General features: G+C 40.8%; 1 protein-coding gene across 1 annotated transcript in view; it reads left to right on the forward strand.

Annotated features, from left to right (window-relative positions):
* GADL1 (glutamate decarboxylase like 1) overlaps positions 1-13160 on the forward strand; it is a 187053-nt gene that overhangs the window by 80614 nt on the left and 93279 nt on the right. The gene's annotated exons all lie outside the window — the stretch shown is intronic.

Below are 13160 nucleotides of genomic sequence, written 5' to 3' on the forward strand. Positions count from 1 at the left end.
GTATTATAGAAAATATCACGAGATGGGGATGTACAGTGTTTTCTATGAACATAGTAGGTGCTTAATCAGTGTCTGTTGAATTAAATCAAATCTAGATTTTGTAAATTGATAGAGAATGAAGGCATTTTAATATTTTATTCAGTTAAATTCAATATCACAAACATTTATTAAATACTGACTTGTATGCCAGGCACTAAGCTAGGCACTTTGGATGAAAGACAAAAGAGAAAAACAGATCCTACCTTCAAGGAACTTACATTCCACTTCACGGATATACCATGCAAAGAGACAAGCAAATAGAACAAAATTTGAGGAAAGAACAGTTAGCAGCCATGGGAATCAAAAAATGCTGCCCATAGCAGATGGCGTCTCGGCTGAACCTTAAGGAAGGTAGGTATTCTAAGAGCTAGACCTGAGGAGAGAATTTATTTCTTGAATGTGGGACAGCCTATATTAAGACATGGAGGCATGAGGTAGAAGGTCAAGTTCAGAAAACACCAAATATACCACTTCAGTCAGAATGTGGTTTATATGAAAGTGAGTAATATGAACTGTTTAGAAAGATATGTGGAAACAGTATTGCTGATGACTTTGAGTGCCAAACTGAGGGGTTTGTATGTAATTCTAGAAGCAATGGCGACCTACTGAAAGTTCTGGAGCAGAGGAGTGGCATAGTCAGATTTATGTTGGAACAAGATTATTTTAGAGGGTGGGTTGCACAGAGGAGAGACTGGCATCAGGAAGACAAAGCAAGAGTCTTTTGCAGTGGCACAAGTGAGAACTGATAAAGTTGTGCTCATGTATGTTGTTGCATATGGTAGAATTTTGGAATAAATAAGTCTCCTTCAGTGTTTTGTATTTCAAAGGTTCATTTGCAGAGGAAAAAATAGAGCCCTTGTGCATCTAATGACTAGGAAACTGTGGGCACCAGAACCGTTTTTATGATTATGGAACAAATATACTTTACCTGATTATGACTTAGTAACAAAAGAGAATTTGATTATGAACCATATGATAAGGCGAAGTCTTTCAAAGAGAGGGGTTAACTGATGAATAAAAAAGACAGAGAAATAAAAGAACAGACTTCAGAGCTGTGTCAAAGAGAAACCATGACCCTTTCCATACGCTATCATTTATTACAGGGCAGATTGAGTTGGCCAAAGAATGATTGAAATTCTTTCTTCATTGCTACCTGCTGCTGAGGAGGGGGGAAAGGAGAAAGAAGAAAGAAGATCTAGTTTACTCTGTACTGAAACTTGCTTTAGAGAAGGAGTAGTGAGGATATATTCTACTTCCAATTGTCACCTGCTGTGGAGGAAAAAGAAAAAGAAAGAGTGAAGATACATGTTCTTCACTATTGCCATCTGTCACTCAGAAGAGTAGACGACAGAAAATGTTTCTCTGCACTGGTACTTGCTTTTTCTCTGAGATACAGTAGAAGAATCCTACAAAGAGAGTTAGAGACCTCTTTGCCAACATCGGATGAGGTTCACTGCCTTTTCTTTGAAGGACATAGCATTACTGCAGCTGAAGGAAATGGTGGATAACATGGTGGCTGTTGAGGAGTGAGCTCAGCTTATCAGGGAGACAGCTTAGAAATGGAGCATCATAGAAGAAACACCAGTGTATTGATCTATCCAGCTAAGATTATGGGCTTAGTTTCATGTTAGTCAACAAGAATTTGTTAAGCTCTTACTATCTATCAGGCATTGTACTAAGCACCGATGCTACGAAGAGAGTCAAACACACAGTCTCTGCTATTCTAACGCAGGAAACAACACAGTAAAACTTGTACATACAAGATATATACAGTGTATATAAAAGTTAATCTCAGAGAGAGACCACTGGCCATAGGAAAATCTGGAAAGGCCTCTTGCAAAAGGTGAGTTCTGAGCAGACTCCTGAAGGAAGCCAGGGAAGTCAAGGCATAGAAATGAGGAGGTAGAGAATTCCAGGCATGGGGGTGAGCCAATGAAATAGTATGGCGTTGAATGCTGCTGAGTTGTCAGGTATGTGAAAAGTATGCCAGCTGTCAATGTTTCTGGGCAGGTTTACAGGGTGAATTCCAAAATATTTCAATTGAAGTTACTTGAGAAATTTATTTAGACAGATTGCTCATGTTTATGGAATTTTCAGATGTTTTCAAAATTTCCTAAAAAGTTATTTTGGAAAAAGAAAAAGAAGACCTGGTCACTTTTAGCTCAGAAATTGCTTTCCTGCAAAGCCTCTTATTTGCTCTGAAAAATCAATCTTTTGCCTCTCTTCTGAGCTGCAGAGGCCAGAACTCCAGAGGCTGCTCCAACTCCAGGAAATAGAGGCCTGTGATCTTTCTGCCTCAGGTTGAAAATTCCATTTGAGCTAGACCCGACGTCTTGTTAACAATTGCTCAAAAAGCCCAAACCCAGCCTGATCTTGTTAAGTATGTGTACTTGGGTAGGAGCAATTTCACTGAACTTCAGTGCAGAGGTGTGCTTTTCCTCTTTGTTAGTGCAGTAAACATAGAAAGAGCACAGTTTTGTATGTATTGTCCTTGTGACCATCTCTGGGGAAGGTCCGATGCCCTTGCTCAGTATCACTTGAGGACTCTGGCTATGTGCTTTTAATTCAACAAGCCCTTACTTAGGGATAAGGTACATTGTAGGGAGCCTGGGATACAAAGAGAAAAAACAAAAGTCCCTTCCCTCAAACAGTTTCCACTCTGCTGTAGAGAGGAAACTTACATGGATAAGTAAAATACAAAGGTTTTTTTTGTTTGTTTGGGATCCAAACCCTTGATTTCATTGGTGCACTGTAAGCAAAGCGGTGTGTTTGTAAATGTTTAACAAATGGCTTTCCAAAAAACAAAGAAGAAGAAGAACCCACAACACACTTTCAAGTTGAATTTGTTTCATTAATATTTTCTAGATGGCTTTCTTAAGTCGAGACAATCAACAAAAGAAGTCCAGCCTTGGTTTGTAGTGTTTGCTGATTTCCAAGGTATAAATGGTCCCACTGAAAACCAGACAATTGCCTTGCAAAGCTGGCTCTAGCACACATCTATGTAGGCAGTTCTGTGATCAGGAACCTCCGTCTCCCAAAACAGGTCAGCATCTGCTCTGCAACTTACACTCTTAGAGAACTGCTTGGGGAACTGAGAGGTTAGGTAACAATAGCCACAACAACTGGCATTTATATTGAGTTCTAAAGTTGGCAGAGCTCTTCATAAATATCTCATTGGATCCTCGCAACAAACCAGGGAGGTAAGTATTATTTTTAGCCCCATTTTACAGAAGAAGGAAATTAAGGCAGGTAGAGGCTAAGTGATTTGCCCCAGATCACACAGCTAGCAACTATGGAAGGCTGGATTTGAACTCACATCTGTCTGACTTGGGGTCCAGCGCTCCATGTACTCAGCCACCTAGGTGCCTTCAGTTTAGGTGACTTGCCTAGAGTCACCCAGCTATTACATGTTAGAGGATAGATCTGAACCAAGTTCTTCCAAAGTCTGAGGTTAGTACTCTACCCATTATGTTACATTGCCTCTCGAGAACACATTATATCATTTTTTAGTCAAGCCATAGTCAAAAGACCTGCCGTTTAGACTTCACTGATTGGAAATTGATGGTAATCTGGATATGGTGGGGTGAAAAGGCTAACTTTGGAATATTTAGCAATATTTATAGAGATTTTGCTAAGCACATTCAACAGCCCAGAATCTCTGAGTTGGATCTGACTTCCAGGGCCATCTTGTTTGAGTCATACTTAGAAAAACAATCCCCAAACCTCCTTACAAGTTATCATCTGCCTTTGCTTGAAGACCTTCAGTGAAGGGAAACTCACTGCCTCCTAATACAGAGCATTCCACTTCTATGTGACTCATTATCAGGAATTTGTTTTCCTTAGATCAATCCTAAATATGCATTTTTGCAAAGTCTACCAAGTTCTTTCCTCTGGAGCCAAGGATAACAAAGATAATCTTTCTTCCCTGCGATTAATAGCTCAGTAAAAGCTAAAGGACAAATGGGATGAAGAGTTCAGTTCATGACTTAGTTGGTGGCTGAAGTGATTGTGAGATTTTATCCATCTCAGTCCCGAAGTCCTTCTAATCCAACCCCTCTCATTTTACAGATGAGAAAATGGTGACCTAGAGAGGATAAAAGACATGTCCAAAGGTCTCATAGATTGTGAGTGGCTGGGATTTGAACCCAAGACTTCTGTCTCCTGATCTCAGGCTGCCTCAGCCTTGATATAGCAATATATGGACTCTGTCTTAACTCCAATCATTCAGCCAACTTAAAAGGGAAGATCAGCAAGCTATTTTTAAGCCAGGACAAGGCCACTTTGTACTCCAAGATGGCATTCGACAATGCCTGGGATATCAAATTTGTCTCATCTATTTATAAAAGCACTTAGATGATTCTGAGGCAAGTCTCCCCTCCCACTCTTGATTTCCATGATCTTTTTTAAAGGCTTCTCTGATCTTTATTTTTCACTTTCAGACTGCCCCCTCCCTAGCCCCAAATAGGGTAAATTTATAAGATTGCAGTACACTTTTTCTGTTAAGAATAGAATACCAAAAAAAAAATTACACATTTGCATTACACACCTCTATTCTTCTAGGAAATTCTTCTTGTTCAGGAAAAGTTTCACAATCTTCAGAAATCCTGTATATTTCTCAGAGTTGTGCTTTTAGAAAAGGAGCAGTAACTTGATCTTACCAAGCAGTTAAGTACTTAATATCCTAGACATAGCCTGAGGATTTCGTCAAGTTGATTTTGCTGTCAGACTGTTAGATGAGTGCTCATTACCTAAAGATGTTGGAAAAGAAATCAAGAAAACCAGTGTGATCTTCAGAAACCCAGCAGGTAATAGCGACTACACCTTCCACCACTGAATTCTCTTTTTCATAGGCAGAGCAATATCATTTCCTTTGGCAAATGGGGAAACTTAAGAAGGAAAAGTTAAATGACAGCAGAGAATCCCCACCTCTTGACTTCCATTTTGTTTTGTTAGTTCTTTGAGCAGGTTACTAAATCAAAGAATCTCAGACTTATGGGGGAGCTCTGAGACCATCTAGGCCAACTTGCAACTGACAAAGAATCCATTCTACAAAGTACCCAACAATCGGTTGTCCAGCCCTTGCTGAAAAATAGTCTGATGTGGGAAAAAAAACCTGAAGCAGTTATTCCATTTTTGGATAGCTCTGATTGTTACATCAACTGCTATATAGTCTTCCCCTTCTTGGAGTTGTAAAGTTAATTTTTTGGACCCAAGGCTAAGACTTTACATTTATTCCCATTCATTTTCATTTGGCTCAATTTGGACCAACATTTTGGACTCTGGAATTTTCTTTGGATCCTGAGTCTCTCACTCTTTGTGTCAGCTATCCCACTCAACTTTGTGTCTTCTACAAATTTGATACGTGCATTAGACACTAAGGTACTCTCAAGCTAGAGCGTAGTAGAGGCCCACTATCCAAATACTGACATGAAATGGCCATGGTCACTTTGATGGTACTATTAATGAAGATCTGGAGCATAACCAGTAGTGTGTTGGAATCTATTTGTATTGGCTCATAAGAGCAGATTGTTTAATTTTCAGTGGTAGCATTTTCACCTTGGAAATTGGCAGAGGCTAGGAATCAGGGTTTGATTTATTGTTTTATTAATTATTGAGGCTGAAAAAAAGTAATGGAGAAAATATTAATAATGTTGATTAAACGTAAAGTGTTCCATGTGTACATTGAGGGTGAGGGGGCTGGTGGTTAAACATTTACCAGTACAACCCTGAATACTGTTGTTCAATCATTTTTGTCACGTCCAACTCTTTGTGACTACATTTGAGGTTTTCTTGGCAGAGGTACTGGAGTGGTTTGCCATTTCTTTCTCCTGCTCATTTTACAGATGAGGAAACTGAGGCAAACAAGGTTAAATGGCTTGCCCAGGGTCACACTGCCAGTAAGTGTCTGAGGCCAGATTTGAATTCAGGAAGATGAGTCTTCCTGATTCCAGGCCTGGTACTCTATTCACTGTATCACCTAGCTGCCCATACTCTTAGATATAACTACCTTATTAGGTTTACTGCCATAGATACAGCCAGCTCAGTGTTAAATGATGACCATCAGGACTCCTTAATGATAAGTAGAAGTGGAATTACTATAGGTCAGGCAGATAGGAAAAATGGTCTGGTGGAAAGAGTGTTATATTTAGAGTCAGTGGACCTGAGTTTAAATCCCAGTTCTAACACTTTACATGGGTAATTTTGGGGAAGTCACATAACTTCTTGGGGCCTCAGTTTCCCCATCTATAAAATGAGGGTGCTGCTGCTGGTGGTGGTAATGGATTAGATGTCCTCTAAGGTCCTTTTCTGATCTAAACCTATTCTCCTGGGAAATATAAAGAGGCAATATAACATGATGGATAGACTCCTGGATCTGGTTTCAAAACTTACCTGACACTTGAACAGCTGTGTGGCTCTGAGAAAGTCACTGAATCTCTCTGAGCCTCTGTTTCCTTTATCTACAAAATTCAGATGATAACAATATCTCTAGTGCCTCCCTCATGGGGTCATTGTGATGGTCAAATAGGATAACGTGTAGAAAGAACTTTGTGAACCTGAAAGTGTCAGATTCCAGAGTATCGTAGATTTAGAACAAGAAGAGACGTCAGAGGCCATCCAGTCTCATTGTTCAGATGAGGAAACTCAGGCCCAGAAATGTTAGTTGACTTACCCATAGACACAAAGCATCAGAGATAATCATGGAGACCAGGTCTTTTGATTCCAAATCCAGCTGTTCCCAATGAACCATGATTCATCCTCCAAGAAGACCAGGTACCCATTTCTTGTAGAAGGTCTTCACATTTCAAAAAAAGAATTAGACTAGATGATCTTTGAGGTCCCAAACAAAGATAAAATTCTGCAATTCTATGATTTCTTTCTAAGGCCAATGAGTTCTGGTCACTATACCTAATCACAGTTATACACATTGAGACTGTCTTTTGACCCTACGCCCCACCCCCCAAGTCTAATGTCTTTCCAGCTACCATTTTGATTTCCACAAGCTGCTTAAGAGATACTGGAATTGAAACATACTGCAGAGATTTACATTTCTTACCTTCCCTATTTTTGTCAAGCAGACCAAGTCACTCAGTCCCTGAGTGTTTTCCTTTCTTGTTTTGTGAGATGATACTTAATTAACTTCATCATGCGTTAATGTTTCTGATTCATTTTTAGCCTCAAGTGATGGTTCTTACCAGATTCCCAATCTCTGTATTCTGTCTCTACTGATGGTATGAAGATGTTTCCTTAAACTATTAAAAACAATATCCCTAAACTTGTTCATGCTGCTGTCATTATTCCAAAACAATATTTTCCTCAGAAACATAATCTTTTTCTCACTGCTGAAGGACATCTTAGAAGTGAGGCTGCTTTATTCATTTTAATACCAGAATGTGAAATCAAATGCACAGCAGGGACTTTGGGTGGGAGGGAGTTGGGTGGGGAGGGATAAGCAAACTCATCATTTGTTTTCTGAAGAGCAAGTCCGAAACCTCCAGTGGCTCTTTATGAAAGCTTCACAAGACAGGGAGAATGTTCACCAAGAAGAAATTAGTGGGGCCACAGACAACAGGCCTATTATTTAGCCTGGAGCATGTGTTATTGACTCTGTCCTTCTTCATTTGCCTATCCAGCTGAGATTTGTCTTTAGTGAAGGGCATTTGCAGCCAAAGCCAGGGGTACTTGCCCTTAGCAGGACTGAGCAGCCATTGCTGGGGGAATTGTTTTGATTTTTCAGTTTAGATAAAGGATAAATATGTCAATAACCATGATACACACAGAGGGGAAGGATGGGTGTATTCTCCTTACTATGTGTGATGTGAACTTTTAATACTTTGTGAACATAGGCTGGGAACTGACCTGTTAGTATAAGGCTGGGCAGATGCTTCATCTCGTTTTTTTTTTTCTTTAGGCTGCAGGGAATATATTGGGGAGGCCTTGACTTTTGTTCATGGAGAATTTCTAATCAACCTGCCTTCAGGTTTAGGAAAGTGTCAAGATCTGAAGAGATAAGGAAAGGTCTATAGAACAGACAGCCTTCATTACCAGGGACCATTTGAGTCCCAGAGAAGTGGTAATGATATCAGTAGAAGAAGGGGGGATGCAGATGAGGAAGCTGTGTTGTGCTCAGATGATTCTATCAATTGGTATTTCTTAAATATTTTTCTTTGTTGACAAGAAGAGTTCCGTGTCTTCGGGTGGGAGTACAGGGAAATGACTGTTGTTGAAAAGTAAAAAGCAGTCATAATCCTTTGTTTATAACAACAACATACCCTTTCCCATTCCTTAGAGGCAGCTAGAGAGTTCAGTAGACAGATGATTGGGACAGGAGTCAGGAAGACCTAAGTTTAAATTCCGCTTCAGACACTTACTAGCTGTATGACCCTGGGCAAAGTCACTTAACCATTGTCTGCCTCAGTTTGCTTGTTTGTAAAATGGGGATAATAATGGCACCTACCTCCCAAGGTTGTTGTGAGGATTATATGAGATGATGAACAGTGCCTGATATATACTAGGTGCTATTGTAAATGCTTGTCCCCCGCCTCCATTATATTCATGATTGTTTACTTATTGTTTTAAAGGTAACAGTGTACTTTGATAAATCTGTGATCTAATCTATGGGGGCATATATACTCTTCTATGATGCACATAGCAGCCTAGCCATACCTTCTTGTCTTAGGGAATTTTTGCCAGTCGTCCTATAAATTCCTGTGGGGAGGGTGGAGCATCGGGATGTAGCAGGTGGGAAGAGGGATGTGGCAGGGACATATCTCTAAATTTCTTGCTATTTCATGGATATTAATGGATCACAGAATTTCAGTTAAAAGGGATCTCAGTGGTCATCTGACCCAACACATACCCCCCAAATATTCCCACTACAACACACCAGACGAGGGCCCATCCAGCTACTGCTGGAAGACTTCCAGTGAGGAAGAACCCACTACCACATGTTGGACTAGGTCCAATTGCTAGGAAGTCTTCCTTGACTTCAAACCTGAAGTTTCCCCCTTTACATCTTCTCCTCAATGCTGTTGATTCTGCCCTCTGGGGCCAAACAAAACAAATTTAATCTCTCTTCCACATTCAAGTTTCCCTTTTGACCCTATACTGGCTGTGTGACCTTGATACTGTATGAATATGACTCATAGAATGTCACAGTCTCTGAAGAATTCAAGCTAGTGACCTGGAGAGTATGGACAAGTGACTCCCATCCCTTAACCTCCCAATACTCCGGGCCAGAGGCACCAACACCTGCTGCTGGCAAAGCCAGATTAAAGTATAATTGGGAAATAGTTTATAAAATAAAAGCACAATAAAACATACATAATGTTAATTTATGGTTTTCTAAATCAATACAAAACCAGAGTTTAGAGTCAGAGTTCTAAATCAATACAATTAGGCAATAAGAAAGGGTACTAACCTGCATTGGTAAAGAGAGTTTCTTCACCTGGGAGTTCCCTATATCAATAAAAATCACAGGTCTTGTTTTTCTACCTGTCCCCATGGCAGCTTTTTAAGTACTTGAAGACAGCTATCACATCTGCTTCTCCCTTCCCCGAACCTTCTCTTTTCAGGTTAATCATCTCCAATTCCTTCAACCTATCCTCATGTCACATGGCTTGGAGGCCCTTCCTTATCCTGATCTCCCTCCCCTGGACACTGTCTAGCTTATCCATGTGTTTCCTAAAATGTGGTTCCTAGAAGTGGCCACCTTACCATAGATGGGGTCTGGCCAAGGAAGAGAAGAGTAGAGCTGGTGCTTCCTTATTCCCAGGAGAAGGCCAAGATGGCATTAGCTGTGCTGGACAGCTCCTAGCCTGGCCGTTGCTCTTTCCTTGCTCTCACCACATGGCCAATCCACACTCTTTGCTGGTAACAAATCTCTCCGATGACATCCTTCATATGCTGATTCTCTCAGCACCATTCTTTTCTGGTTGTGGGCGATGTGTTGTATCCTCTCTGTGCCCACCAGTGCCCTTTGGGTGACACACAACTTGAATTCTTCAGAGGAGGTGACATTCCATGACTCAGCCATGTAGCATCAGTAGCTGAAATAAAGCAATTCCACTTCTTCTACAACTGTATTTTTCCTTTTTCCAAGAATGTAATTTAGGAAGAACTCAGGAATCTTTGAGTGACTCTATAGCTTGCTAAAAAACACTGTGCATTTGAAATATTCCATTTTGGGGCATGTAAAATGTGTGAAACCTCTTCCCTGTGATCATCCCATATGGATTAAATGCCATATGGGTCTGAGTGGTGGTGTGAGTGCAAAGAATGTCCTCATCATTAGCATCAACAATAGATATTCATTTAGCTGCTGCTCTGTTCAAAGCGCAATGGTCAGCACTGGGCTGTTTAGGAGAAGACACAGTCTCTGCCCATCCAGGCCTTTCCAGTCCACTTACCAGATGAGACATAAATACTAATACAATAAACAAGTGAATGAAAAGGCATTTATTATAGACTTACTATGTGCCAGGCACTGAGAATAGAAATAGAAAAGAAAGACAGTCCCTATTCTCAAGAACTTCAAATTACAAAGCAGATGGAAAGTCCCAGTGCTTCTAAGCTTGCAGCTATAGGGTGGATGGAAGGCCCAAGAACTCTTTATGTGTAATGGCATGGTGCGCAGTAACGGCAATGTTGTAATGATGATCAACTGGGGATGCCGTGGCTACTCTGATCAATACAATGATCCTCAACAATTCCAAAGGACTCACTATGAAAAAATGCTATCCACCCCCAGAGAGAGAACTGATGAGCTCTGAGTGCAAATTGGTGTAGAATTTCTTACTTTCTCTATTATTCTTGCTCTTTTTTGAAATATGGCCAATATAGAAGTTTGTTTTACATGATTTCACATATGTACTTGTTATGTTGCTTGCCTTCTCAGTAGGTGGGGGAAGGGCTAGGAGGCAAGGAGAGAATTTGGAACTCAAAATTTAAAAAAATAGAATGTTTAACATAAATAAATAATAATTAAAAAGAACTATTTTAAAGTGCATTGGCCGGTCAGATAGCAGTGACTGAGGGTCCGGAAGCATAATGGCTAGGAATCTGGCAGGGTCCTCTTAGTCTATGGTCTAGCTGTTGACCTCAAAGTCCCTGCATTGTCAGGGGGTTAGAGATGGTGGAGTAGAGGGCAGCCAAAAGTGCCTGCTTCCCACTAGGCCACCTGAGTGGAGATCTGGGCTGGTGGGTAGGCAGGCAAGCTAGGGTGGGAGATAGAGCATTATTAGCAGGTGTTATGTACCAGATTACTGGTATGGGAAATAAATGCTGTAAGAGTTGAAAAGAAATCACTGGAGAAGAAGGCATCACAGAGAGGTTGGGACTTGAGTTGGGCCTTAAAAAGTAACGATTGGGGCGGGGGGGCAGCTAGGTGGTGCAGTGGATACAGCCCTGGCCTTGGAGTCAGGAGCACCTGAGTTCAAATACAGCCTTAGACACTTGACACTTACCAGCTATGTGACTCTAAGTGACTAAGTCGCTTAACCCCCATTGCCTCACCAAAAATAAAGTAAAATAAAAAGTAAGGATTAGGGAGGAGAAGGGCATTCTTGGCATGACCAAAGGCATGGAAGCAATAATATTTCATAGTATGTTCAGTGAATGATAAGTATACAGTTTGGCTAGAATGAATGAGTTTGTCAAGAAGAGGGATGATTAGGTTCAGGCCAGAATGTGGAAGGCCCAGTGAACCTTCTTCAAGACAAACAGCATGGTAAAGTGAAAAGAACAATAAATATGCAGTTCAAATCCTAGCTCCATCTCTTACTAGTAGTGGGAGTCGTTCAACTTCCCCAAGACTCAGTTTTCTCATCTGCAAAATGGAATGATTTGACTCAAGGTCTTCAAGTGAACATAGTGTCTTTTACAAGAAAGCGTTAAGGAGGAAGGGCTTGTCAAAAGTATCAGTTGTTGGTGAGAGGTCAAGGAGAGAGAAGACTGAGGAAAAAAACTGCTGGATTTAGTGGTAAGAATGTCACAGTGACCTCTGAGAGAGGCGTTTCAGTAAAATAGCTAAGAAAACCTTCAAAATTAAAGGATGTTTTTCCCCAATATAAAAAGCATGTGTAGGTGGTTCATTTACTGTATGTTGGTTTTTGCATGAAGTCATCCCTGATCAGGCACGAGGTGGTGCAGTGGGTAGAGTGCCAGGCTTGGAGGTGGGAAGACTCCTTTTCCTGAGTTCAAATCTGGCCTCAGACACTTACTAGCTGTGTGACCCTGGGCAAGTCACTTAATCCTATTGGCCTCAGTTTCTTCATCTGTAAAATGAGATGGAGAGGGAAATGGTGAATCATGGCAGTATCTCTGCCAAGAAACTGTCAAATGAGCTCACAAGGAGTTGGACAAGACTGAAAAATGACTGAACAACATTCCCGATCCTTTCATTGTGGGGTCGGGAAAAAAAATGGAGATAGTACCCTTTTCTTTGTTTTTTATTTATTCTTTTTTAATTTTTTTTTAAGGCAATTGGGGTTAAGTGACTTGCCCAGGGTCACACAGCTAGTAAATGCCAAGTGTTTGGTCTGAGGCTGTATTTGAACCTAGGTCTTCCTGACTTCAGGGCTGGTACTCTATCTGCTGTACCACCTAGCTGCCCCTAGTACCTTTTTCTTTGCCACTGACAACTGTAAATGTGAATAAGAAAATAGAGAGCTGACCTTGGGCTCATTCAAGCTCTGCCTCTTCCTAGTGTTGGTGTCAGCTGGGAGAAGTCACCTTGACCTCTCAGTGCCTGACACAACTCTTTAAAGATGAGGAGTTGTACAACAGTTGTTGAAGTGATAAAAGGAGTTCCCTTACAGGAACTTTTCTATACCAATAAAATCGCAGACTTGGAGGAAAAGTACATAGAGGGCACAGAGTTTTCTCTAATTAATTAAAAGTCATCAGATCCAGCGCTCATTGAAATCTTCCTGGTGCAGTGGTGGTCTCAGTTCCTTTCAGGTCTTTCAAAATGGCAGCCTCCAAGCCTTACCACCATTGTTAGTGTTGTCAGCCAGTAATCTGAAGATTCACTGTCATGCTCTTGATTATGAGGTCTTTTACAAAGCCCCCATAGCTAAGCTGCAGTGATTACATACACCAATCAGTTCCTTTTGAGGATTCAG

The sequence above is a fragment of the Phascolarctos cinereus genome, unplaced genomic scaffold (assembly GCF_003287225.1).
Source record: "Phascolarctos cinereus isolate Bilbo 61053 unplaced genomic scaffold, phaCin_HiC Scaffold_1;HRSCAF=81, whole genome shotgun sequence".
Lineage (NCBI taxonomy): Eukaryota > Metazoa > Chordata > Mammalia > Diprotodontia > Phascolarctidae > Phascolarctos > Phascolarctos cinereus.